Below are 25,491 nucleotides of genomic sequence, written 5' to 3'. Positions count from 1 at the left end.
CAGATCGGGAGTATAGGACATCTTGGCAGGACTCCACTGCGTCCAAAAGGCGCTCCAGAGAGGCATCACTGAAGCAGAGGGCTGCAGTCCTTTTGCCTTTCGGGGCCATCCTGTCTTCCATGCAGCAGTCGTGATCTGGAAGCACTGAGATGTGTGCTTGTGCCTGGACTTTAAATATGGCGCCCAGCAATATGAAACGGTGTGGTGATGGCGGGCGAATGAGAGCCCACCCGCTATCGAAATGACGTGTTTGCCAGGAATGCATAAATAGTGCGGCGGGTTTGGGACGATTATTTGTAAAAACCCACCATCGCAGCCAGCAGGTAAAATGTAATTTTACCAACCCGCTATTGCATTTAGTGCAAATCTGGGACGATTACGCCCATGGTGGTAGCTATGGAACTATGCCCCTGAAAGATTTGGTGCCTTTGGGAGAGGGTGAAGGAAAAGAGGTAAAATAGTTTTTCATACTTTGTTTACCCTCCTTCCACTTATGCCCACCTGCGCCCAAAGCAACATGTGGACATTTACAAAGGTCTGTAACACTCCCATTAAAATATGTGCATGAAAACTGAGGAAATTTATCTAATCAATGCAACCAAGTTGGAGTGGCAGCAGACTTGTGATTCAAACTCGCGGACATCAACAACAACTTGTATTTATACAACAGCTTTAACACAGTAAAACATCCCAAGGTCCTTCACAGGAGCCTTCTAAAAGATTGAACCACATAATGAGATTAGGGCAGGTGGCCAAAAGTTTGGTCAAAGAGTTAGGTTTTAAGGAGTATCTTAACAGAGGAAACAAAGAGAGGAAGAGTCAGGCAGAGGATTCTAGAGCTTAGGGCCTATACAGCTGAAGGCACAGCCGCCAAAGGTGGAGTGATTAAAATTGACCTTGTTCAAGAGGCCACCATAAAGACTTATTGGCCACCTTCATGGAAGTTATATTGCCATCTCATTGTAACGTATAGTTCGGCATATTTTGTAACAAAATTGTTTACATTTTTTCAATATGCTAAATGGAAATCGTAACTGGCTTATTATTTCCAGTCCATGGGGGATCGACATTCTAGCACATTAGTATCTGAACCACCTTTTGTCTCAGAATCTCCTGTCGAGAGTTGCATTTCAAAGTCGTGTCACACCGGGCCTGACGTAGGGCCATGTGACAGGATTGGTGCCATTTTGGAGCAGTCTCTGCCACTCCCTGACCCCCTCTCTCGTTGCCAACCCACGGGTTCACTTTGACACTTGTTGTTAAGGTTCTGCCAGCAAATTTAATTCAGACAGCTTCAATTCGTTTCCAGCTGTTTTTAACTCTTTGCTGTCAGTCTGAGGTTTCAATGTTCATTAAATTTCAGCAGTCTGAGCCCTTGGCCACCTCGTGAGTCAAACCATTGTTTTTTTACAATGGATTCAAAGACAGGCATATGTTTTTCCAAATCCTTTGATCTCTCTGAAACGTCCTTATCTTTACAATTTCAATGGACTTTGCCAAAACGTCTGGAAATTAAAAGCTAAGCCAGTGGCATTTGGAGTGAGGCTTCCCTAAGATAAGGTCCACATCATTAATAGGCAATTTCGACATCACTCCCATAATAACGGAACCGTGGACTAAAGCACAGTTTAAATTCACTGTACACATTGGAAAAGGTAAACAATTTCCATCTGTGTCCCGAATCAATACACTTTTATTCAGCAAACTTGCTGGAGAGAAATTCAAATGTTTTGCTAACATAAGAGATTGAGCTAACCCCTTTTATTAAAAAAATGGAATTACTTCACCCTCAAATATAAAACTTCCATAGTCTTTTATGTTCCAATTTAGACCCATTGTAAATACATTAGATGTTATTGGTTTGTCATAAGTTTCACCCACTGTACAGCATTTTCTGGAGAAACACTGGACACTCCTACAGATGCCACAGTTTTAGCCTCTAATTTCCAGCAGTCGGCTTTTTTATGCTCTATCTTATGGCAAAAGTCTTACGGCTTAAGTCATACTTACCCCCCACACTCTTTTTTACTGCTCTGAGGAGTCTTTCATTTCTGCTATCCCCCTCATTGTAATTAATGTCCTGTTCACTATCAGTCCTCTTATCTCTCCAGCCTGTCTGTGGGTTTGCAAACAAAGGTTTATTGCCACCTATATGTTTATGAGATAGTTTGTAACCATCAGTCATAAAAGCAGCTTCTCTTATCTTAGAAATGTTTCAGTCTTCTAGGTGGGACCTTACTCTTAAAGGAAATTCTTTACTAACAACATCTCTCTAAGGTTTTTAAAATCTTGCTCAGGCTTTGTTGCTCTATACCATCTATCAAACACCATTCCTTTTTTCTCAGCAAATTCCACAAAAGTCTAATTCTGTCTCTTCCTCAGATTTCTAAAATTTTGCCTGGAAGCTTCCAGAACTAGCTGGTATGGATCAAACACAGTAGTCTTAACCATGTCATAATCCGCAGGCTGTTCATCTGAAAGGGTCCAATAAACCTCCAATGCTTTCCCTGCCAAAACACTTTGTAATAAAGTTGCCCAAATTTCTTTAGGCCATTTTAACTTTGCAGCAATTTTTTCAAATTATATAAAATACATTTCAAATCCTTTCTCATTGACTTTAGACACTAGATGAATATTTCTTGCCAAATCAAAACCAGGAGTTAAAGCTGACTCATTGTGAAGTCACCCTGCTAATCTCTGTTCACATAATTGAAGCCTTTTTTCCTTGGTTCTGTTGAAGAGTCATACGGACTTGAAACGTTAACTGTGTTCCTCTCCGCAGATGCTGCCAGACCTGCTGAGTTTTTCCAGGTATTTTTATTTTTATTTTTGTTTTGGATTTGCAGCATCCGCAGTTTTTTGCTTTTATTGAAGCCTTTCAATATCCAGTTCAAATTTTCTAGCTCCCCCCTCACTTCGAAATTCTAATTCAAGTTTTCACATTTCTCTTTCTTTCTTCTCCCTTCTGGTTTCAGGTTTTTTCATTTCTCTTTCCTTTTCACGTTTCTGCCTTTCTGACTCCAACTCGTTTCATTCACAACTGAATCCACAAACTGAACCTGCGATTTTTCTGGATTACTTCTCTCTTCCTCCCGGATCAGATATTAAACCACTACTTCAACAATCTCTGCCTTTTTAGCGCCTACTCGTAAATCTATTTCCAACTTCTCTGCCATTGCCTTCAAATTAACCTTTATTAACCTTTGCAAGGCATTCGTAAACATGTCCTCTCTCTAAATAAACACTTTAGCAATAGACTTAGCCATTTTAACTTTTCAATGAAAACAGCAAAAGTCACGGTGAAATCTTGTTCGTTTAAACTCTGGGAAAGCCCAGTATACTTGTCTCAGCCTGTGGATTCAAATCCTGCAAAAGACCCCCAATTTGTTATGATCTCCACAGAGACTGATAACTTTTAAAGAGATATTTGAATTCCAGTGACAGTCTGAAAGGTCACGTGGCAAGATTTCAAGCTTTAAGACTTTTACTGTTATAAAAAAAAACTCAAAGCAACATTGACTAAGCACGAAAACAAAAGCAAAATACTGCAGATGCTGGTAATCTGAAATTAAAACAAAGTGCTTGAAATACTCGGCAGATCTGGCAGCATCTATGGAGAGAGAAAATCAGAGTAATGTTTTGAGTCCAATATGACTTCTTCAGAACAGGAGAGGAGAAATGTGATGGGTTTTATGCTGTTGAAAGGAGGTGGGAGGAAGAACAAATGGGAAAGGGTAGAGGATGGGAGAGATTAAATGACAAAGATGTAAAAGGGGTAGTAATATATGTAGTGTTATGAACAATGTATAATTTTAAGAAAGGTAAAAAAAAAATGGTTTCAGTTTCAGTTAGATTTTGTTTATGAACCTTGGTGCCTGGGTGTCTGGATAGACTTGTAACTAAAAGCTTTCCAGTCTTTTGGGTTTGTTTGTATATATACATTTTTAGTGTGGTCTTACAACCCCTGAAGTGAAAGAGGTTGGAAGTTCAGCAGTACTAAAAACAAAACAAAAAGTGGAAAAAGCTTTACTGTTGCCTAGCGACAATAACCCAGTGACACAGACACAGAAAAAGACAAGAGTTGAGAGGGGGAGAGTTCAATGTGTGTGTCAGAGAGAGTTGACAGGGATTAAGCTCTCTGAAAAGTAAAACTATAAGACTGTTGGGGCAGTAGTTAATTGAATAATCAGTTGTAGGACTTAGTAAAGTGATCAGTTTAGCAAATGTGCTACCAGAAGATTGAGTTTAAGGAACTCATTTGTTTGCTCTGCATTGAGGAAACAGTAAGTTTAGAGAGTGTTTTTTGGGTGTCTCAGGGAAAGATATGAGTTGGGTGAGAAACATCAAGTGGATGCTCAGGAATTCACTAGAAGAAAACCGTTTGCAACTGTACCAGTCCCAAGCAAGAAGCCTTTATGTCAAGCTAATGGTAACTCTTCACTGTTTTATGTGTCTGTAAAGATGTTGCTGGGGTAAAGGACTATTGGGAATTTGAATTATCATCTTGTGTTTGTGTGGAGATATTTTCAACCTTTTTTTCTGGTGTAGTATATCTCACTATTCTTGTTTTAATAAATATTTTATTCTTTATTAAAAGTTCATCAGACTCCTGTGAATTTATTCAGTAACTTACCTTCATGTTTCTAAAAAAAAGAGTTAGGATCTAACAAGGCAGGTTTCTCTCTGGGATCTGACTTGTCCAGTATTAACATCAGCTGGGACCATAACAGTAGTAAAGAAACAAAACAATTGTCCAGAGTGAGTGTAAATGCCAGAATAATGAATAGCTCTGTCCAACAGCAAAAACATGAAAAACAAGATTCAAATTAGCACATGACAAAAAAAAGAATCAAAATGGGTGACAGAGTTCATGGTCTGAAATTATTGAACTCAATGTTAAGTCCAGAAGGCTGTGAAGTGCCTAATCGGAAGCTGAGGTACTGTTCCTCGAGCTTGCATTGAGCTTCACTAGAACACTGCAGTGAGCCAAGGATAAAAATGTGAGTGTGAGAGCAAGGTGGTGAATTAAAATAGCAGGCAACCAGAAGCTCGGAGTCATGCTTGCGAACTGAGCGGAGGTGTCCCACAAAGCCACCCATCTGTGTTTGGACTTGCCAGTGTAGAGGAGACTGCATTGTGAGCAACGAATATACTAAATTGAAAGAAGTACAAGTAAATTGCTGCTTCACCAGGAGTGTTTGGGGCTTCAGACAGTAAAGAGAGAGGAGGCAAAAGGGCAGGTGTTACACCAAGGTGTCGCGGAGGGAATGGTCCCTTTGGAATGCTGACAAGGGAGGGGAGGTGAAGTTGTGTTTGGTGGTTGAATCATGCTGAAAGTGGTGGAAATGGTGGATGATGATCCTCAGCACTCCTCTTCACTTGGGCCATTCTTTTCCCCATGGCTTGTTGTTGGGCGGAATTCAGAGCAGGACCCCCTTCGTTGATCCATTTTATTTTAAATTAAAGAGACAGTGCCAAAACATAAATATCTTATAAACTTCATATCTGTAACAATATACTTCACACCCAAAGGTGTGTAATATATTCCCTAACTGTGGCAATTCTAGTAGTATTGTTTAGAATTATAAAATAAGTGTTCATTTCTGGCTGCATTGTCAAAACACCAAGATTACCACCTATTGATAAGGAAATTTGTAAATTTTAAGTGTGTTATACATCTCCTTGTAGAGTATTGCTAGTGTACATTAAAGTCCTTCTCTTCCTTTTGTAGAAATAAAACTCCTTTTCCAACAGTACTGTTGAAATGAAAGTGTAAAGTCACTATTTTGGGCTGTAGACCTTTATTAATCACTACAAGCCACTGGATTAATCATTTTCTTTCTGCTCCTCTTCTACGGGCAGAATCATCCCAGATTTGCACTAAGTGCGATAGCAGGCAGGCAACACAACATTTTACCCAGCGGCCGCAATGGTGGCTTCTCACGTCGTATTGTCCCAAACCCACCACGTTAATTATGCATTCCTGGGAAACACGACGTTTCCCTGGTAGGCAGGCTCCTGTTCACCTACCACGCTGTCACCTCGCCACTTCATCACACCAGGTGCCACATTTAAAATATAGCTGCGTGCACACTTCTCAGTGCCCCCAGCCCAGGACTGCTGCACAGGAGACAGAATGGCCCAAAAAGACAAGACTGCAGCCCCCAGGTTTAGTGACACGTCCCTGGAATGCTTTTTGGATAATGTGGAGGCCCACCGTGATATTCTCTACCCTGGCTCTGGTCACAGGAGGGGCAGCAACATTACCACTCTGGCTTGGTAGGCAATAGCAGCAGTGATCAGTGCCAGTGCTGCACAGGAGAGGTTGGCCATCCAATGCAGATAGAGGGTGAATGATCTCATCCATGCAGCCAGGCTTAGGCACCCATCTCATCACTCTAAACTCACACACTCAAGCTCATCACACATTCACTGGCATCTCACTCACTGCCAACTCAAGAGACATCACCACTCACTCTCTCACACACACCCTCACATGTCCATCTGGCCTCATCTGCTTTGGAGACTGCCTCCTCAGCCCTCACCATCTTGAGGCCACTTGCACAGATCAACTTGTGCCCCCACACAAACCCTGGGATACCCCACTTCCTCAGTACAGCCCTCACCACACAGTCTCTCCCTTAACCTGAGGCCACTTCTCCCCCTTCCCCAAACAAGCCCTAGCCCTGCTGGAAATATAATCTTTCACTGCTATAATGTCTACTTTATTTTTTCAGCATGGTCCTAAGGCTAATCGACTGCCCCCACCTCCCCCACCACCCCACTCAAAGTCACCCACTGGTAGATGGAGACCTGCCTGGGAGCCCACCTAAAAGTGATGTGGTGCTGTCTGCAAAGCCTGGCATTGATGACTGCGAGTGTTGCCTGAAGCAAGATAAACAAACAAACCTCAAAGTCCTGAGCGAAGTGCAGCTCCCCAGGTGCATGTCGCTTATGTGCAGTTGTGAAAACCATTGGCACGGGCAGACAATCCAGCAGTGGGGAGATGAGTCTGGTGGGCTAGCCTTATAATGATATGCAGTTGTATTACAATGAGGTTCCCAATGTCTGTTGGCGGGAAACATGGCCCACCATCCATGGGCTGAGCGGATGATTGCAAACTGGTTTCACGACGTCATGAAACCAATTTTTGACCTTCACGCCGTATTGTCCGCTCACACCGCCGAGCACGCCCAATGCCAGCGGGCACAAACGTTTCCACCTATGTGTTTGCCTCTTGATCCATGAATATAAACTTTCCATTTCAGAACTTAATGTTTGGTCAGGTTCACAATTATCTTTCTCTTATGAGGCACCAGACGTGTCCCATTCTAAAACTGGTTCAGTCCAGGCAAATGTGCTTAAAAGCGGCTCACACATTTTGCCAATACCGACTGTCAGAAGGTACCCTTCTCTGGATTCTAAAAATATGGTTGAAGCTACATGGTTTGGGTTAAAAGGCCCTAAAACTACTGAAGCATTTTACAGTTTCTGAATTTACAGGAAGTCAAGCAGCAGCAGAATGTTACTGGAAACTGAAAGGAAAGTGCCATAAACTCCATGTGGTAGCCCCTACTGTGGCCATCTATTGTCAGCACCAAATGCTGCCAATGTAGGTAAAGGTTAATTTAAGTTTAAACTTTATTTTGGTTCAGCAATATCTCTTACCCTCAACTTCAGAATAGGACCCGTATTACACCAGTGGTTTTTTATCCCCTATTTCTGACACCAGACATCCTTATGGCCAATTGTTGTGACATTTCCAATTGTGGTCAGATGGATTTGCCTGTGTTGAATGTTTTAACTTGTATTCGTGCAGTGCTAGAATCAGCATGTGAAGAGTTAAGCACCAAGGTTACATACAGAAGCCTTCAGCTTGAACTATTCTGTCTACCAGTTTTCTCAAGGTGCAAATTCATTTAGCTACCCAACAGTGCTTTGAATTGCTAATTAATCATCCTGCAAGAGTGGCATTCTTTACAGATCTTGTAGCATTGCTGGAGATGGCCACATTATCTCACACAGGTACTGTATTTTTATGACACTTTGGTAGTTAAAATGGCATGTGGGTGGGGGTGCAGCAAGGAGACTCTTGGAGATACCCAGGTCAAACAGCAAAGGATAGGTCCTCAACCTGGAATTCATGAATTTTATTGACTAATTCTTTGGCAGGAATCCTCTATAATTGGGAACGTAATGGGCAGAGGTTTCATCGCACAACTAATGTTGACAATACTCGGGAAAAGAAAGTGCAGTTAGTGTGTGGGCAGGCTTGCAAAGCCTTTAAAATTCCATGCTAGCCTGACAAACTAGAACAGTTTGAGGATTATAGTAAAAGTAACCATATTGTTAAAGTTTTATGTTTAGAGAGCATGTATGAGTTGTGAATTTATTGTTTTACATATTGAAGAGCAAATGAAAGTATATTTCATTATGTGAAACTTTGTACTGTTCACTTGTATGTCTCACATAAATGAAACCATATGTTGGTTCAAAGCTTGTGTCTCAATTCAGTAAGATTGCCGATTCACTCCACTGTCCGCAAGGGAAGGGGCACACACATGGCAGCACATTACATTCCAGTAGTTGGTGTACAGAATAAAAATTCTCTGTTATGACCCATGGCTTATGCTACAATTTATCTAGATACTGGACATAAAAAAAGGACACTGTGGATCATAAGAGACTCGAGGTTCCCTCACAGGAACAACTACTGATTTTATCCTAAGAAAGAGTCTAGTGTAAAACCCAAAAACTGTCATAGATGCTTGTGGTGAATTAAATGTAGAGCAATCCTGGATTCACTCGGAACTAGGTTTAGACTGCCCAACCTTATTAAAGATTGTAGGGTTAATTTTAATCTCACTGCTACCCTGTTTCTCAGCACGAACAAGACAGTTAGGATCTTCCCACCGAGTTTCCACTCTTGACCCATCAGTTGTGATTTGAGTACAGTAAAATCCCAATGAGTCGAATCACAGAGGATCCGCCCACAAATTGGTGCTAAGCGGAGATTTGTGATAGCAAAGGAGGCCCCATTCCCACATGAGTGTATTTCTATGTAACCCTTTATTCCTGCAAATGCAGTCTAGGTCAAAAATGACAGATTCAAATACCAAATAAAAACACAGTAAAGCAGTAAATGTGTGAAAAAGTCTTTATTCAATTTGTTCACACCTTACAATGGCCTGACCTTGTAAAAGGCCGGAGCTTTGCACAGAATAATGTCAGGGTTAGCTAGGGAAAAACTTTGTATTCTTTTCTGTTTAGTGTGCTATCTTCGGATGTGCGTGATATAATCCACCATGTCATCAATATAGCCAAACATGTTTTTGGTGTCTCGGTGTCCAGTTTCCACTTCATGCCATGGTTTTCTGCTTGCTGTATCAACTGCACTTTCTCTCTGATCAACAGCATGTTTGACCGTCTCATAGGTTTAGCCATACTCGCAGGCTTTGCACATTCGTTCACAGAGAAATCTCGCTGGCTTGCACAAAGCTCCATGATTTCACACTCTTGTGTGGTCCAACTCTCCTCTTTGGTTGATGTGATCATATGGCAAGCTGAGACAATTTCAGCTAATCTGGAGTTAGTAGTGTGGAATTTTGGTTTATTCCGGGTGTCATTTTATGGGATTTGCTTTTCCGCCAGTGGAAATGGTTGACAACTTCGTCATAACTGGAATTTCGTGTCATTTGAGTTTGGCTCATTTTCCCTGTACTCCTTAATTTAGGTGAGTAGCGTTCTCAGTGAAAACGGGCAAGAGCTTCCGGCATATATTTAAATGAGGATCCGATTATTAGGAACTCTGCATTTTTGGGTTTTAGAGTGAGCACTGGAGGTTGCTTGGAAAACACGAGTGTAAGTCAGGTTAAAGGGAGAATTTAAAAACAAAAAACTACTGCGGATGCTGGAAATCCAAAACAAAAACAAAAACAGAATTACCTGGAAAAACTCAGCAGGTCTGGCAGCATCGGTGGAGAAGAGTTGACGTTTCGAGTCCAATGTTCTGTTGAAGGGTCATTGGACTCAAAACGTCAACTCTTCTCTTCTCCATCGATGCTGCCAGACTGCTGAGTTTTTCCAGGTAATTCTGTTTTTGTTTTTGTAAAGGGAGAATTTGTTTTAAATTACTCTGACAAGACAAACAGAATTATAGGGTTTCAAAAGTTGATGTTTTTTTCATGTTCATTTCATAGTTTAGGATTATACATAAAACAAGCCATTCTTGATATTTGACCAGTTTTATCACTTTAATGTTGTTTATTCAGCACCTTTGCATGTCACAAAACCAGCCAGCCCAGAGATACAGTCAATTCTCTGGAGCTGGCTACATGTAGCTCTACTCCAACTGGATAACAAGTTGGGAAACGTGCATTTTGAACTCAGTATTCCAGTCAAACTTAGGATGGAATTTTACAGTCCCGTCGCAGCGGGGGTGGGGCAGTAAAATGCAGCGAGCCGTTCAAATGTCCATTGAATTTGGCAGGTCTGTAAAATCCTGCCAGTGTAAATTTCCACCCTTAATTCCCAATCCAGCTATGACATCCAAAGGCGATGCTGAAGAAAGGCCAGGAGCCAAGTTGAGGAACTTGGGATGTAAGGTCAACTCACCCACCACTGTGAGTCTCTTGGGAAACTGATAGAGATCTGAAAGCAGATTACTTGCCACCTTGTAAGACGAGAAAGATTGAGTTATTCAGGTAACAACAAGAGAGGAAAAGAGTAAAACAATTTGCTTGTAAATTAAAAGCTAAATATGCAGTTTTAATTCGTTGACATCCACAATTTTGCCACCTAGTATGCTTTGTTATCATTCTTTTTTTAAAAGATTAAAAGCTTTGAACTCATTTTGTTTTTCAGTTTACAATGACATTTTCAGGTCTCTGTGCACTCTTCTTCTCATCTGATTTGGACTGCCCTTTGAAAAAGTTCCAGATTGTTTCCTGACAACACTTATTTATGGGGGGGGTGGAATTTTGTGATCATTACTTTCCTGTATTTTTTTTTTATTTTCTGTTTGTACATAAGCCAGAATCAATAAAAATGCTACTTTTATTTAGTGTCTCTATCTTTCTCTCTCTGTCCTGCCAATTCTTCCTTCCTTCAGATTTCTCGGTTTTCAAGCTCTTTCCCTTCAACTTTCAAAATGTACAAATGGGCCAACTGCCCTTGTCCAGCTTCAGATACCAATGTTACTGTGCTAAGATAATAGCAAGGTAGGCAGGTACCACAAGGAGACATGAATAGATTTGCACTTGCTTTGTATAATAGATTGCCCTACCCAGCATCCCATAAGGGCCAATATCCATTTAGGGACCATTCATAATTGCCAGCCTTTTGTCAGGAGAGTATTCTTTCACTTTCTTTTCAAAAGCAAAGATTAAGAAAATTGTTCAAAAATACATTGAGTATATTTTCCCTACTTCCATGTAGTTCCATAGTATAGAAAATATGAATATTCCCTATTTTTACAGTTGCTCTCAGCGATTATAAATGGTGAAACATAGTTTTGGTTAATTGTGGTGAAATGGGAGTTCTGCACTTTTGTCAGCATACAGTTTGTAACCAAGTGGAAACAAAAAGCTTTGACTATAACTATCAGTTAGGAGCTGAAACAAAACTGCAAGGCCACAGTGCACATGTTACCAAATGATGAGTTTCTCACTACATTACTGGTTTGAATTGACTTCAGCACTACTGAGCTGCTGTAAGAAGTTTATTTTTTACGAGGGTCGTGTCTTCACAAAAAGCGTTTCATGGAATCATAGAATGCTAGCGTTTCAAGCATAAGGACAGCTGTACTTCTTCAGTGTGTAACCCAAGCAGCGACCAAGCGGAAGGAGGCCATTTGGCCCACAATGCCTATACCAGCTCTTTGAATAGTTCTTTCAATCAGTGCCACTTCTCTGGCCTTTCCCCATACCCCTGTATTTATCCAATTACCTTTTGAAATTTACTATTTGTTGAATCTGCTGGCACCATACTTTTTGGCTGTGCATTCCAGATCACTGCGCTTAAAAAAGAAATCTCCTCATCCCCCCACTTGTATTTGATGAACATTTTTTTGTTGCAGAAAGGTGGAACAGCTATGAATGATTTTTCATCACAGTGGGGGAATCAGAAGGGTCATGCTGGAGAGGTACTATAGCCTCCGGGCAGCTGATTCCCGGTACACTGCCAATGGTCTATGAAGACCAGTTGGCTGTTCTCACCAGAAATGGTGGTTAGACCATGAAAACTGAAGTTGGTAGGAATTTACAATCACAAATATGAAGTTGTTTTTTAGAAAATCAGGTGATCAATAAAAGAAAGGAGTAGGAGTTGGAAAGTTAAAAATACCCATTTGGCTTACTAAGGGTTAAAGTGAGCATACTCCCCCTGGACACAAGGGGAGGAATTGCAACCGTGACAGGAGGTCGGAGGAGCACAGACTGATACCTTGAGAAGTCAGTACAATCTAAGATGGTGGCTGAAATTTCCATTTTACTGCAGCAGACTAGAGCCCTAAAAAATCTGTCTTCATGTAAAAGCTTTTAGACAAAGATCGCAGTACTTCCTTTTAACAGCGCTGTTACAGAAAGCATGGCTGTTTTCAACTTTGATGCCACATTTGATACTATCAACTCAGGCTTGTTTATAGCCCAACCACATTCAGCCTTTTAAATCATGAATGGTTTTATAATCCTTGACTGAGGAGGGGTGAGTTGAGCCCTTAGCAAATAGATTTAGTCATCCAGCTTTAATGGTTCAGTAAGATGAGAGAAGTTGCTGATTGGCTAAACATAGATGATTACATCAGGGAAAACCATTAGTAATTAATGAAATGCTGGCAGTAATTGGGAAAGTGTAAGGGGGCTGTAATGGAAGTCATCCATTCTATGCATCCCTCACAGACATGGAACAATCCCTCACCATCCTTATGATCTCACATGCTTATCCATGCAAATCTATCTGACAGGAAGGTACATCTCTGTCTCCTTAATTGGACAGAATGGAGTTGTTTATGGATATCACAGACATTTAGGCCTCAGTAGGGGGTTGCTCAAAAAACTCGTTAGCAAAAGCCACCCTAACAATCTAGTCAGATTCCTTCCCCAGAGTTCTCAGTGTCCAGAAAAATGGTGTTTCAATCAGACATTAATTTCTAGAACAGAAAAAGAGAATATCTCCAGCAGGCAGGAAGCCCAATCAAAGGCCTTGATTTACAACTTTTCATATCCCTGCTCTTTATCAACACTGAGAGGTTTTATATAATTTGAACCTTGTAATGTTCCCATGTGAGAAATGGGTTATGAATCATGCAGAGCAATAAACTATCTTATGTGCGCTGGGACAGTGTGTGATGTAGTGGAAAAATGTATTCAGTACAGTGTAATCCCAAGGCCCATCATTTAAAGAGACAGTAACATTTTTTAGTGACCTACTGTAATTCAAAGTTATCAAAATTCAAATCTATGCAGCATACCTTTTTAGCCCTCACTTTTTATTATTTATGAGATGTGGTAATGATATAATTTTGTGTTCATTGTAATGGGAAACAGCCTTTCACACAAAATGCTATTTAAACATTCCCAGGTCAGTTATGCCCACAGTCCGTTTCAGATAAAAGTCAGTGCACAGTGATGGCAGTTACTGACAAATGCCTGCATTGAGTCAAGAATGGGTGTGCATCAATATCATTTTTATAGTGTTCTGCTGCCTTGTCACTGTGAGCAGTTTAGTTCACAATGAGTGCTATGTCATCAAGGTTTGATTGTAGTGCGAATCTTTCTGAGTACTACATCCAGCTTTTGATACCATGGCATGAGTTAGAAGCTAAGTGATCCTTAACAGTGAGGTGCCAGAATCTATACCTCTTCCAGTACCAGCATTGAGAACAGCTGTTGAGAGCAGATAAATTCTCAAGGGCTGCTCTCAATGGAGTTTGCATTGAAATCTGAAAGACTGGAAGAGATTTTCTAATCCCCCACACTTCGTTCTTACCACCTTCCCATTTCCTTTCTTCCTTATATTCCAGTGTTACTCACTAACTGCTTGCATACCCTTCCCTTTCTCTATTTTGCATTCAATCCTTCCAGTCTTTAGTTTCTCTTTATCCATTTCTTTTATTCTTCCACCTGCCATTTGACTTTTTTCTCTCCCTCCCATTTTTCCCTTAATTTCTTTTCTTGTTTCTGCTATCTGTTCAGTTTTGTTTACTATCATTGTATGCCATCTTTCAAAAATCTGTATTAAAAACAAGTACAGAAAGGGCTAGTCAGCACCTGATAGAGAAAGGAATGACACTGTTTTGGATTCATCTTTCATCAGAGGTCCCAGCAGTTTCTGCTTTTATTTCACATTTCCAGCATTATTTTTTGTCATTTGTGCCCCTAATGCATTCAAATGAAATTCTTCTGTTGGCTATTTGAACAAAGACACTAATCCATTTATTTTAAGTGAGTTTCTTTATTTTAAATGGCTTAGCCTCTTTGCTAAATTAGCAAAGGAATTTCATTCATACTAGCATATTTGTTACTGAAATTGGGTAACACAATTTCAGCTATTTATCTCTGGGGGGTTTTCTTGGTCTGTTTTTATTTTCAAGCTGTGAATAATCAGTAAAAGCCGAGTGATGAATCGCTTTGGGACAGACTGTAAGTCCCATCCACCTGGATATCGCTAGATCCTTCTGCTTCTTTCAGTACCGGTGTTCTTTCCTTGTTTTTGTTCCCACCTAAATTAAGGCATTCAAACTGCTCCCTGGTTATGGTTCTCTGCAGATTATAAGTGTGTTGTATTTTTCTTTTCAAAAACATTGCTGGATGTGCCAGTGCAGGTGTTGTACTCGTAAAAAAGAAGCCAATAAATTGTTAATCACATTAAATAAATAAATAACTATCCTGGTTTAAGCCCATACTCAATCTGTGTCCTGAATTCCACACACTGCATTCTGCAATGATACAGATTTAAGGCATGAGAGCTGGGACTTAAGTGCTTTTGTTGTCATTATAATTTATTTTTTGCTTTTTATTATTTATCTGTAGTGCGACACGATTTCGCTTTTGAATCGCATACTTGGTGTCATTAACAAATCCTAATAATCAAATCTTTCACATAGTCATCAAGTTAAATGTTATCCTCCTCATTTTACATCAATTAAAATATAACCTTTGTTCTCAAAAGCTGAGATCTTAATTTGGAATAGATTAGAAGCCATGGCAGGTTGCCTGTTATTCAAATACACCAGAACCGCTGCACACTAAGTAGAGAGAAGAGCAGCGGCTCGACAAGTAAATTCCAGCCAACTCGTCAGGCAGCAGCCTCTCAGTCCTGCTTCTGTACACAAGTCGCCTGATGTAACAGTTTTCACTGGTGCAGAATGTTGGCTGTTTGGCTTTGCTGACATTCTAGTTTACTTTCTCCTTCCTCCCTGTTTGAGGACACCAGTGAGCACCCATTGTTAAATGTCCAGTGTTCATGTGTGTGACTGATACTAGTATCCAGGATTTCATAACTCAAGTCTGGTGAAGTGAAACCTTAACTTCAGCATAAATTCCAGTTCAAATTTCAGAGAATACACACATGGGAACAATTGCAATAACATTTTACTACATTTTTATTTTCTATAACAAAACATCCCAGACTATTCCAACATCACAGGTTCAAAGACGAGAGTAAATTCAATGTTGCTGTGATTTTTTTAGTTCTTAAACCCCACAGACATCACTATAGTTTGCTATTAACCCAACTCGTTTGACATGATACTTCCCTTTCTTGTTGGTTTTTTTTGTTTCAGCTTTCTCTCGTCACTCTTTTCCTACCTCTTTGTCATTTTAAAAAAAATTTAATCTTCCTGAGTTTAGGACCACATGGGTCGGTGTGCTGTACTGTCAGTAATATGGAAGGGGCGTAGCAAGGAGCAATTAGACAGTCGGGGAACCATAAAGTTGTGACTAGAACTCCGTTGAAAAAGCAGAGCAGCAGACATAATCTGTACGAGAACAGGATGAAGAGGGAGCTTAAAGAAGTATTTGAACCCAGTCCTGCTGAAATAAATAGAGACACCCCTTAACAGTTAGTAACAAGAAAATTGCAGACGATTATCCATTAGTCCTGAAACCTGAACAACATAAAATAATCTTGCAATCCACTGTATTTCCTCTCAGTAAATTTCAACTGTATTGATTTTATTTAAGTCTCGATGTCTTTGTGAAGTGAAAATCATGGGGAAAAAAAGGTCAAAATTTTGCTTGAAGTCAGCATTTAAATTCCCTTCACAATTAAAAATTGCCTTTTCTTGTCAGTTCTTTTGCATAGTCGGTAATAATTTTGCAGTTAACAGTGGTCCTCTATCAATTACTCCAAAATCAATAGAAACTTGTAGTAATGCAAAATATTGATTGTTACAGTTTTATTTACTTAATGTAATTTAATTGGGTGCTGCATGTAGAAAAACATTGATGTCAAATCAAATTTTCAATATATTGGACACCCCTAACTGGGTTATGTATGACTTATATAATAGCCCCAAAATATTGGTATTTAGCATTAGAGAAGGAATGCTAAGTTTATGAAATGGCATTAATACAGGTTTAAATATAATTTAAAGCTTGCAAGCTACAAAATGTCAGGAACTTCAACATTCCAATATTTTTCTTGAAATTCTTCATAATTCTTTTCATGGACTTTAAAAATAGAGTAATTCCCTCAGATAGGACTTCAAATAATAATAATAATAATAGTGTCTGTGCTCAGAGAGTGCTTTCGGCATAAAGGCCCTCCTGGGCTACACTAAAAATGCCACAGCGTGTCGTCTCAGCACCTATCCAGATCTAGAGGCTTTTGTTGCAGTGCTGCCTCTCTAAGCGCAGACACTATCAGTTAGATTAAGTTGTGCAACATCTCTTTGTGTTAACATTTCTACTGGTTCATGGACTTCTAGATCTTTCTATTTCATATAGAGTAATTGAAGTCCACAAATACCCTCTTAAATAGACTGGCTTTGTTACCAGTATATTTATGTTATTTATAGTTGTGGGACCTGTATTTGCTGATTAGGGTAGGAGGTGCTTTGTGATATTAAATATGACAGCGGCAATATGTAATGGTTTGCTTTAATTGATGTTTCGCTGACCTTTTCGAAGCCTGGTGTTCATATAATGTAGATCAGTTTTATTGTTGTAATTTCTCTGACTCATTGGGTTAAAAAAAAATCAATGGTTATTGCATCCTCTTTTTTGCAAAGATATTTTGCAGTTTGCTCAATACATGCGTTAGGACTGGTAAATGCTGTTGTACGTGTGTGTTAATGGAACAGACCTATTTATCATATTACATTTATGCGTAGTGGTCTAACTGTGTTTCACAAACTGAATTTTGAGACTGTATGAAGTATATTTCAGCACTGTCAGGCCCTTTCATTTTTAGAATCTAATAACTTCGAATAACGTATAGATTTAAAAAGAAAACATTTGCTGTGTTTGCTGCAAAATCCTTTTATCAGCTTGCAGGGAATGTAAAGTAACTGTTGATGAAGAACCTCAATTTTTCACTTTTTTTAACATGGAAGTTGTACTGTTGTGCGGGAAGTTGTTTTTTTTAGCCAAAATGGTGTTCTTTTCTTTGTGATTTTTGGTTGGATTTCTAGCACAAGTCATGTATTCTTTATATAGCTGCAACACTACTTCTGTTATTTTCTAAAAACAACACTCGAAAAACATGAGAAGATCAAACTGAAAAAGGAAATTAATATTTTTTTGAGAAGGAAATTATCTTTGTAAAAGGATTGGATTAGATTAATAGGTTATTTAAGAAAGGAGTGTTACCTTCAGTACCTCTTTTGCAAATTGATCACCCAGAATTAAAATTAACATTGAGCAAGTTTAGGGTTTTTTTTTCCATTTGTATTCATTTCTGTTCATACTTTTATGGAAGTGGTATCAGGACTCCTAGCTGGGAAGATTTACTGAGCCTGACAGTGCAAGGGAACTGAATTAACATCAGCAGAGATACAGTCATTAACCCGGGAGTTCTTCAGCCATTGTGTCATTTTAACCGTGTGTGTTAATTTAATGCTGTCAGGCTCCGTAACTCTTCTGAGCCAGTTCCCTAGATTACATCATCAGCACTGATCATTTAAACATTTCCCATTTAAAATACTGAAGAGGAATGGAGAGATATATTTTAAAGCGTTTTAATTCTTTGTAACCATTTTGATTTTTAAAAGAAACACTTTGGTAAAAGACTTTCCCTCTCTTTCTTTCTCTCTCTCTCTCTCTCCTTTTTCTCCCATTGTCTCTATAAGGGGCCCTCAACAGAGTAACCAACCCTGAATTAAAATATTTTGGAATTGTTTGGGAAGTGATTCTCACCTCACTGCTCCCTGTACAAGAGATCCATGCTTATTATTATCCACTTCTACTGCGACATCTTAACTAGTAATAAATTCTGAAGATGATCCGATTGCCGGGTGTGTCCATATTGTGTAAATCACGGCCAAACCAGTCCTGCAGCTTAATTCATGCGACAAAGGTTCTCCCCAGCAGTCACATCTTCCTTGCCTTGTGCGACCAATGCAGAATTGAAAGCCTACCATGATTTTTGCAGCCAGCAATGCATGAAATTTGTAATTTATGGGGAACTAAGGACTCAATTTTTAATGTAATTTAAGAATTCTTATTAATATGATAAGAATATTAAGATATAGCGGCATATGTAGCATTATGCACATAGATTGTCACTGAGTACATTCTTCAAAATTAAGATATAAATTGATGGCAATAAATTGAATGGGGAATTCAGAAGAAACTTCTGTGCTGAATAAGCGGTTAGAATGTGGAAGTGCTACCGCAAGTTGTAGTTGAGGCAAATGCTAGAGACACATTTAAGGGGCAGGCAGTTAGGGAAGCACATTGAGGGAGAAAAGGTTAGAAGCATATGCTGATAGGGTTAGATGCAGTAAGGTGGGAGGAGGCTGGTGTAGAACATAAACACCAGTTGTGCCAAAAATTTCAGTGCTGTGGGCCCTATATAACTTTATGTAACTTAACATAGCACCTCATCATATCCTGAGAATGTCCCATGACATTTCATGAAATTAATTTCTTACGAAGCACAGTGAGTGTTGTTTTGCAAACAAGCATGGCACCTATTTTGCACCATATCAGTATATGAGTTAAAGAGCAGGTAAATATGAGTTTGGCTGTGTTAGTTGAGGAAAGTGTGTTGGCCAGGACACCAGGAGAACTTCCTACTGACCTCTGAATTATGCAGTGGGATCATTTACATCGAGTTGAACCATTACAACAGAAAGGCCTTCAGTTTATGATCTCATCCAAAATACATTAACTCTGACCACATAGCACCCCTTCAGTAGTGGATTGATCTGTCAGCCAAGATTATGCAATTAATCTCAGATTGGGCCTCAAACCCAAAACCTCTTGATTCAGAGACATCAGTGTGACCAAATGTGCCAAGGTGACATTGCCAAAAAGTGAAGAGTAAACTTCACCTGAGAACTGTTAAGAATACAAAGGGCATTTCTTATTGATCTGCTGATTGGATTATCTAATACTTCTATCGGATAAGGTGTTGCATTTCAAGATAATTCCCTAAGAGCAACCCAGGTTAACTGTCCTAATGGATGAGTAGGACAACTGAAGGGAATTGAGCCCAAGGACTGTATCTTTCACCATCCAGCAAGGCAGAAATGTTTAAGGGGAAGAATCGCTTAACACCAAGATTTTTTAAATTTGTGCAGAATCTTTCACCAATGTTGGTGAGCAGTTGGGTTGTACCTCTACATCATGATGAAATAGTGAGGGTACTCCATGTAGACATCTTTTTATTTATTCGTTGACGGGATACAGGCGTCATTGGCTAGATCAGCATTTACTGCCCATCCTTAATTGCCCTTGAGAAGGTGGATCTGCCATTTGTGACACTCTTAAAAAAAATAAGTGTATTTCAGCATTAAATGCACAATTTACGAACACTACTATACTTGCTTTCCAACACAGCGAGTTCCAACATGAGCTCCAACAATAGAGCCGCTTCTGCTTACAGTAGAAGTACAGATGCTGCAGCAAGAAACAAAAGCACTAGCAGGGTGAGCGGATGAAGGGTTCTCACTCCCCTCTGCCTGGGAAATGAAACAGTTTCTGCGTCATTCATCCATGGTCCTCCCCTCAGAAATAGAGAAGTTACTGAGACTAAAGTGAAAAGTTTCATTCAGAAAGATTTTGAAACAACTGCAAACAGCAGTTTGCAGCTAGAGAGTTAGTTTGGAAGTGCTGTGGCCAATCACTGGGCTGCTACTTCAAAGTGGTTGCAGAAACCACGGCCTACATATTTTAGGCCCCAAAGGGGGCGAGCACAGAGGCAGGTGGACCCATAAATTTGTGCCGCCTGCCACCAGTTTGCTACTGCATCCTGTCGCCAGGCTATTTTCCCAGAGGCAGGATGGGGAGAGGACATGGCTATCTGCCTGCAAGCAGCAATAGCTAGTTAAAGGCCTATTAAGGCCTATTGTCAGAGGCTGAATTGAATTTTCCAGTCAGCCTCCAGGTCTCCCAAGGTGTCAAGAAACAGCCCAGCTGCACTTACAAGCAGTCTTTGTGACCTTCCCTGCCCAAGCTGTGGCGTCCTGTGGAGGAGGTGGTCCAGCTGCTCGGTCTCTTTTTTTATTTAAAACTTTAAAAGTTGGAGAGAGGGCACCTCAAAATGCCCTTAGTTGGATGGCCTATATGAAAGCCCACCTTCTGGCCATTAATTGGCTAATTTGGGGACAATCATAGCCGAGTGACTGTTCCCCCTATAGTGTTTCTGACCCGCATTTGGAGCTGACAGCAGGGTCCTGAAGCACATGGGGAAAATCCCTCCATGTATCATTGCACAAAGTGGAAAGTGGATGACCATAGCCGCCTAGGGCGGGATTTTCTGGCCCTGCCGGCAGCGGGCGTCATGGCAGGCAGGAGTAGAAAATATCACGAGATCGGAAAAGTCAGTTCACTGCTGTTGTCAAAGCATTCCGGGATCGTCCACTCCACCCTTCAATGGCAGGCCGCATTCCTGCTACAGCATGTCGAAAACATCATTTTAATATAATTGCATCTTATTATAAGGGATGCTCACCAGAATCGTATCCCCACACTGGCTCAAGACGGCACATAAGTGTCCAATTAGACCGACATGTTTCACAATGGTATATGCGCACCTGGCAACCTGCAATTCTCCAGTGACTTCAAGGTTCGTTCGCCTACCTTGCATGGCGCAGCATTCGCGGCAACTCAGACTCAGTGCCAGGCTTCGTAGGCAGCACCACATCGCTTTCAGGAGGATGCCAGAGGCAAGTCTGTAGCTACCAGACCAGCGGTAAGGTAGGGGCGACTTTTAATATGCCGCAGGGCAAGGCTTCCACTGGGGAAGGGGGGAAATTGGCCTGAGGCATGGGAAGGGGCTGCAGGGCAAGGCCTCCACTGGGGGATAAGAGTGGGGATAAGTTCAACTCAGACACATGACTGGGTGGGGGGGGTGGTGGGGTGAGGCAGTGGGGAAGTGTCCTTAGCACCAGAATGAGGAGAAAATTCGTTACAGAATGACATAAGCGACTTTGGGCCAGAATGGGAGCAGTGAAGAAACGTTTCAATGTTGAGCTTTTTTTTATTCATTCATGGAATGTGGGCTTCGCTGGCTAGGCCAGCATTTATTGCCCATCCCTAACTGCCCTTGAGAAGGTGGTGCTGGGCTGCCTTCTCGAACTGCTGCATCCATGGGTTGTAGGTACACCCGTAGTGCTGTTAGGGAAGGGGTTCCAGGATTTTGACCCAGCGACAGTGAAGGAACGGCAATATATTTCCAAGTCAGGATGGTCTAGCTTGGAAGGGAACTTCCAGGTGGTGGCATTCCCAAGCATCTGCTGCCTTTGTCCTTCTTGATGGTAGAGGTCACTTGGTTGGAAGGTGCTGTCTAAGGAGCCTTGGTGAGTTTCTGCAGTGCATCTTGTAGATGGTACACACTGCTGCTACTGTACGTCAGTAGTGGAAGGAGTGAATGTTTGTGGAAGGGGTGTCAATCAAGTGGACTGCTTTGTCCTGGATGATGTCAAGCTTGACTGTGGTTAGAGCTGCACTCATCCAGGCAAGTGGGGAGTATTCCATCACACTCCTGACTTGTGCCTTGTAGATATTGAACAGGCTTTGGGGAGTCAGGAGGTGAGTTACTCACCACAGGACTCCTAGCCTCTGACCTGCTCTTGTAGCCACAGTATTTATATGGCTAGTCCAGTTCAGTTTCTGGGCAATGGTAATCCCCAGGATGTTGATCGTGGCGGGATTCAGTGATGTTAATGCAATTGAATTCAAAAGGTGGTGGTTAGATTCTCTCTTGTTGGAGATGGTCATTGCCTGGTACTTTCATGTGGCACGAATGTTACTTACCACTTGTCACCCCAAACCTGATTGTTGTCCAGGTCTTGCTGCATTTGAACATGAACAGCTTTTTTTTTTCTGAGAAGTCATGAATGGTGCTGAACATTGCGCAATCGTCAACGAACATCCCCACTTCTGACCTTATGATGGAAGGAAGGTCATTGAAGAAGCAGCTGAAGATGGTTGGGCTGAGGACACTACCCTGAGGAACTCCTGCAGTGATGTCCTGGAACTGAGATGATTGACCTCCAACAACCACAACAGTCTTCCCTTGTGTTAGGTATAACTCCAACCAGCGGAGAGTTTTTCCCTGATTCCCATTAACTCCAGTTTTGCTGGGGCTCTTTGATGCCACATTCGGTCAAATGTTGCCTTGATGCCAAGGGCTGTCCTCTCACCTCACTCTGCAAAGCTTCCAAAGACTGCCCTTGTCCCAGTCCAGGCAGGAGGAGGGCATGTCAGTCCAGTCTCAGTCGTGCCCAGCATGTTGTGCGCAAATTGTTGTCATGACATCACGTGCATTGGTCTGGGAGGTTCCTGGCATCATACTGGGCAGCAGATGGCACACTCAGTCAGGGGAGGTATCTGTAGACTTTCGGTAGAGAAAAGGTATTGTAGGGCCATTCAAGGGTGTCAGAAGAGGGGCGGATATGTCAGACTGTTTCCTCAATATGGGGAGAAGCGAGGTCCACGCGGGGCATAGGCATCTACCTCTCCATATTCAGGCGGTAACAACGGGATATCTGCCACAATCACAATGGGATTAAGGAATACAGGGGGAGGATTGAGAGGTTCTTAGATGGATGGAAACCTGAACATTAAGCCCCTGCAGGATGGTGGGAGGAATTTCCACACTCACACAGTTAGGGTCCAAGCTGGCCTGGCAGTGAAACCTCAGCACCACCATCTTCCAACCTGCAGCAATGGCGCAGTATAAAATTAAAATGAGGAGAAACTCTGCTGGTGAGGGCTCTGAGGGTAGATTGGAGGGCATGTGCATGCACTGGGGGGCCGATTAAAGGGGTACCCAACTGAATTGTGCATTCCCAAATAGGGAGAGGTTCACAGCTCTGACATGTTAGGAGCCTTTCAATGACAATGCAAGGAATCAGGAAAGTGCAGCTATGATGTGCTTTCATATGAGACTATTCCAGAAAAGTGGCACTAATCAATCTCCTTCTAATCAATCTCCTTGTATTAACCCCTTGTTCACAGCATGGAAATTCCCCAGAGCGAACTCAGAGGAATTAGGCGACTGCACAAGCTTCAGAAGCATGTTAGAATTGTGGTGCTGGCAGCTTCACAGAAGGGAAACCTCAGGCCCCCCTCAAAGAATCTCAATTCCTGACTAAACATTTTCCCTCAAATGTATTCCAAAGAGTGTGGTATTAGAGTGCAGTGAATGAAGGTCCCGATGCCTGGGCTGAAAACAGCACATCCTGGCCAAAGCAACCTCATAGCAGTCGGTCATGTAAAAGGGGTGGGGCAGAGCGTGAGTGGAAGGTGCACCTTGAAACAAACCCTGCGCTGGCCTGGATTTTTGGGTCAATTAGTTTCTGACACTGTCCCTCAAACCCACATTCACTGAGGTGACATTGACAGAAATAGGACCTTTGCAGACTGATGCTGACTCATGTCTGTTTCTCATTGATGCTGCGGAGTGGAGACCATCAGGAAGATGGAGCCTGGATTTATTGCTGCTGCAAAATCTCATACAGGCAGGAGAGAAGAAGGCGAAGATCACAATGGAGGTGCCAGGCTCGCCAAAGGGAGGAGTAAACCCTCCAGACAAGAGGCAGCAGGGCTCCCTCCGGACAGAGGATGAGGCTCAAAGAGACATCATGCGTAGGCGGCTCGCAAGCTCGAGTGTGTACAGGACTCGCATGTCTCATCTGCAGAGAGCGAGAGACAGTGTTGCTGATACCTCTGCATGGCCAGGGGCCTGGTGACTCAAATTTACCATATTCTCCAGGAATTGGTGCCACAGGGACTGGGAGAGCATGCATTGCCAGTGTGAAAGTAACGGCTGCACTGAACTTCTACACGAGTGGCTCCTTCCAGGGCTCCACTGGGACCTCTGCAGGATGTCTCAAGTGTCCACTCACAAATGCATAATGAGGTCACAGATGCCCTTTTTGCCAAGGCCCACAATTGCTTCAACTTTGACAGAGATCAAGCAGAGTAGTGGACTTTGCAGAAATTGCCAGGTTCTCACAGGTGCAGGGTGCCATCAACTGCACTCATGTGGCTATAAAAGCTTCTTGGCGCTCCAATACATAAACAGGAAAGGCTTCCACTCGCTCAATGTACAGCTGGTCTGCGATCATAAGAAACTTATCATGCAGGTTTGTGCCAGATACCCAGGAAGCGTCCACAACTCATACATCTTGCGTAGATTTTAGGTCCCAGATATCTTTGAGGGAACACACAGGATCCCAGGCTAGCTCCTTGGTGAAAAAGGGTTACCGCAAAAGACGTGGCTGATAATGCCCATGCAGCGGAGAAGATATAACGATGCTCATGCTGCTACCTGAGCATTGGTGGAGCAGACCATAGGCATTGTAAAGATGCGATTCCAATGTCTGGACAGATCTGACAGACACTCCAGTACAGTCCCCAAAGGGTCTCACAGATCATCGTAGCTTGCTGCACTCTGCACAACCTGGCATTGTAAGAGGTCAAGGACTGACCAAATGCAGACATGGAGGAGCTGTACGTCTTCTCCAATGAGGAGGACATCGAAGGGATGAGGGTGTTGAGTTCGAGGAATCTGAAGCTGCAGGGGAAGAGGCCATAGCATGGGCCAGACGAGGCAGGCGTGTGTATGAGGCCGTCATTGCCACCAGATTCCACGAGGAGGATGACGAGTTACAGCGAGTACCCTCTTGGACAAGTGCCTTCCATCATGAGCCAACATGAACACCAGCGTTGCTATTCCTCTCATTTCAACCATACACTTCAACCTGAGAGTGAATAGTTATACATCAGGCTCACATTGTCCTGATCCTTTGAAGGACAATGAAGCCTCGGGAGCGTGTGTCCCTGCCAAGATGAGGTGCTAACTGGAGGATGGAGTCCC

General features: G+C 41.8%; 1 protein-coding gene across 2 annotated transcripts in view; it reads left to right on the top strand.

Annotated features, from left to right (window-relative positions):
• The window catches only part of tshz2 (teashirt zinc finger homeobox 2), a 551,775-nt gene that overhangs the window by 508,146 nt on the left and 18,138 nt on the right, over window positions 1–25,491 (top strand). The window contains exon 3 of one of the 2 annotated variants that reach the window (XM_078555370.1): window positions 10,864–11,029. The exons of the other annotated variant lie outside the window; for it this stretch is intronic. The gene's annotated coding sequence lies outside the window, so the exon portion shown is untranslated. Of the gene's footprint in view, window positions 1–10,863; window positions 11,030–25,491 lie in introns of those variants that run through there. 2 annotated transcript variants of the gene reach the window in all.

The sequence above is a fragment of the Cetorhinus maximus genome, chromosome 13 (genome assembly GCF_964194155.1).
Source record: "Cetorhinus maximus chromosome 13, sCetMax3.hap1.1, whole genome shotgun sequence".
Classification (NCBI taxonomy): domain Eukaryota; kingdom Metazoa; phylum Chordata; class Chondrichthyes; order Lamniformes; family Cetorhinidae; genus Cetorhinus; species Cetorhinus maximus.
The sequence above is the reverse complement of the archived record's forward strand: the minus strand, read 5'-3'. Positions and strand labels throughout refer to the sequence as shown.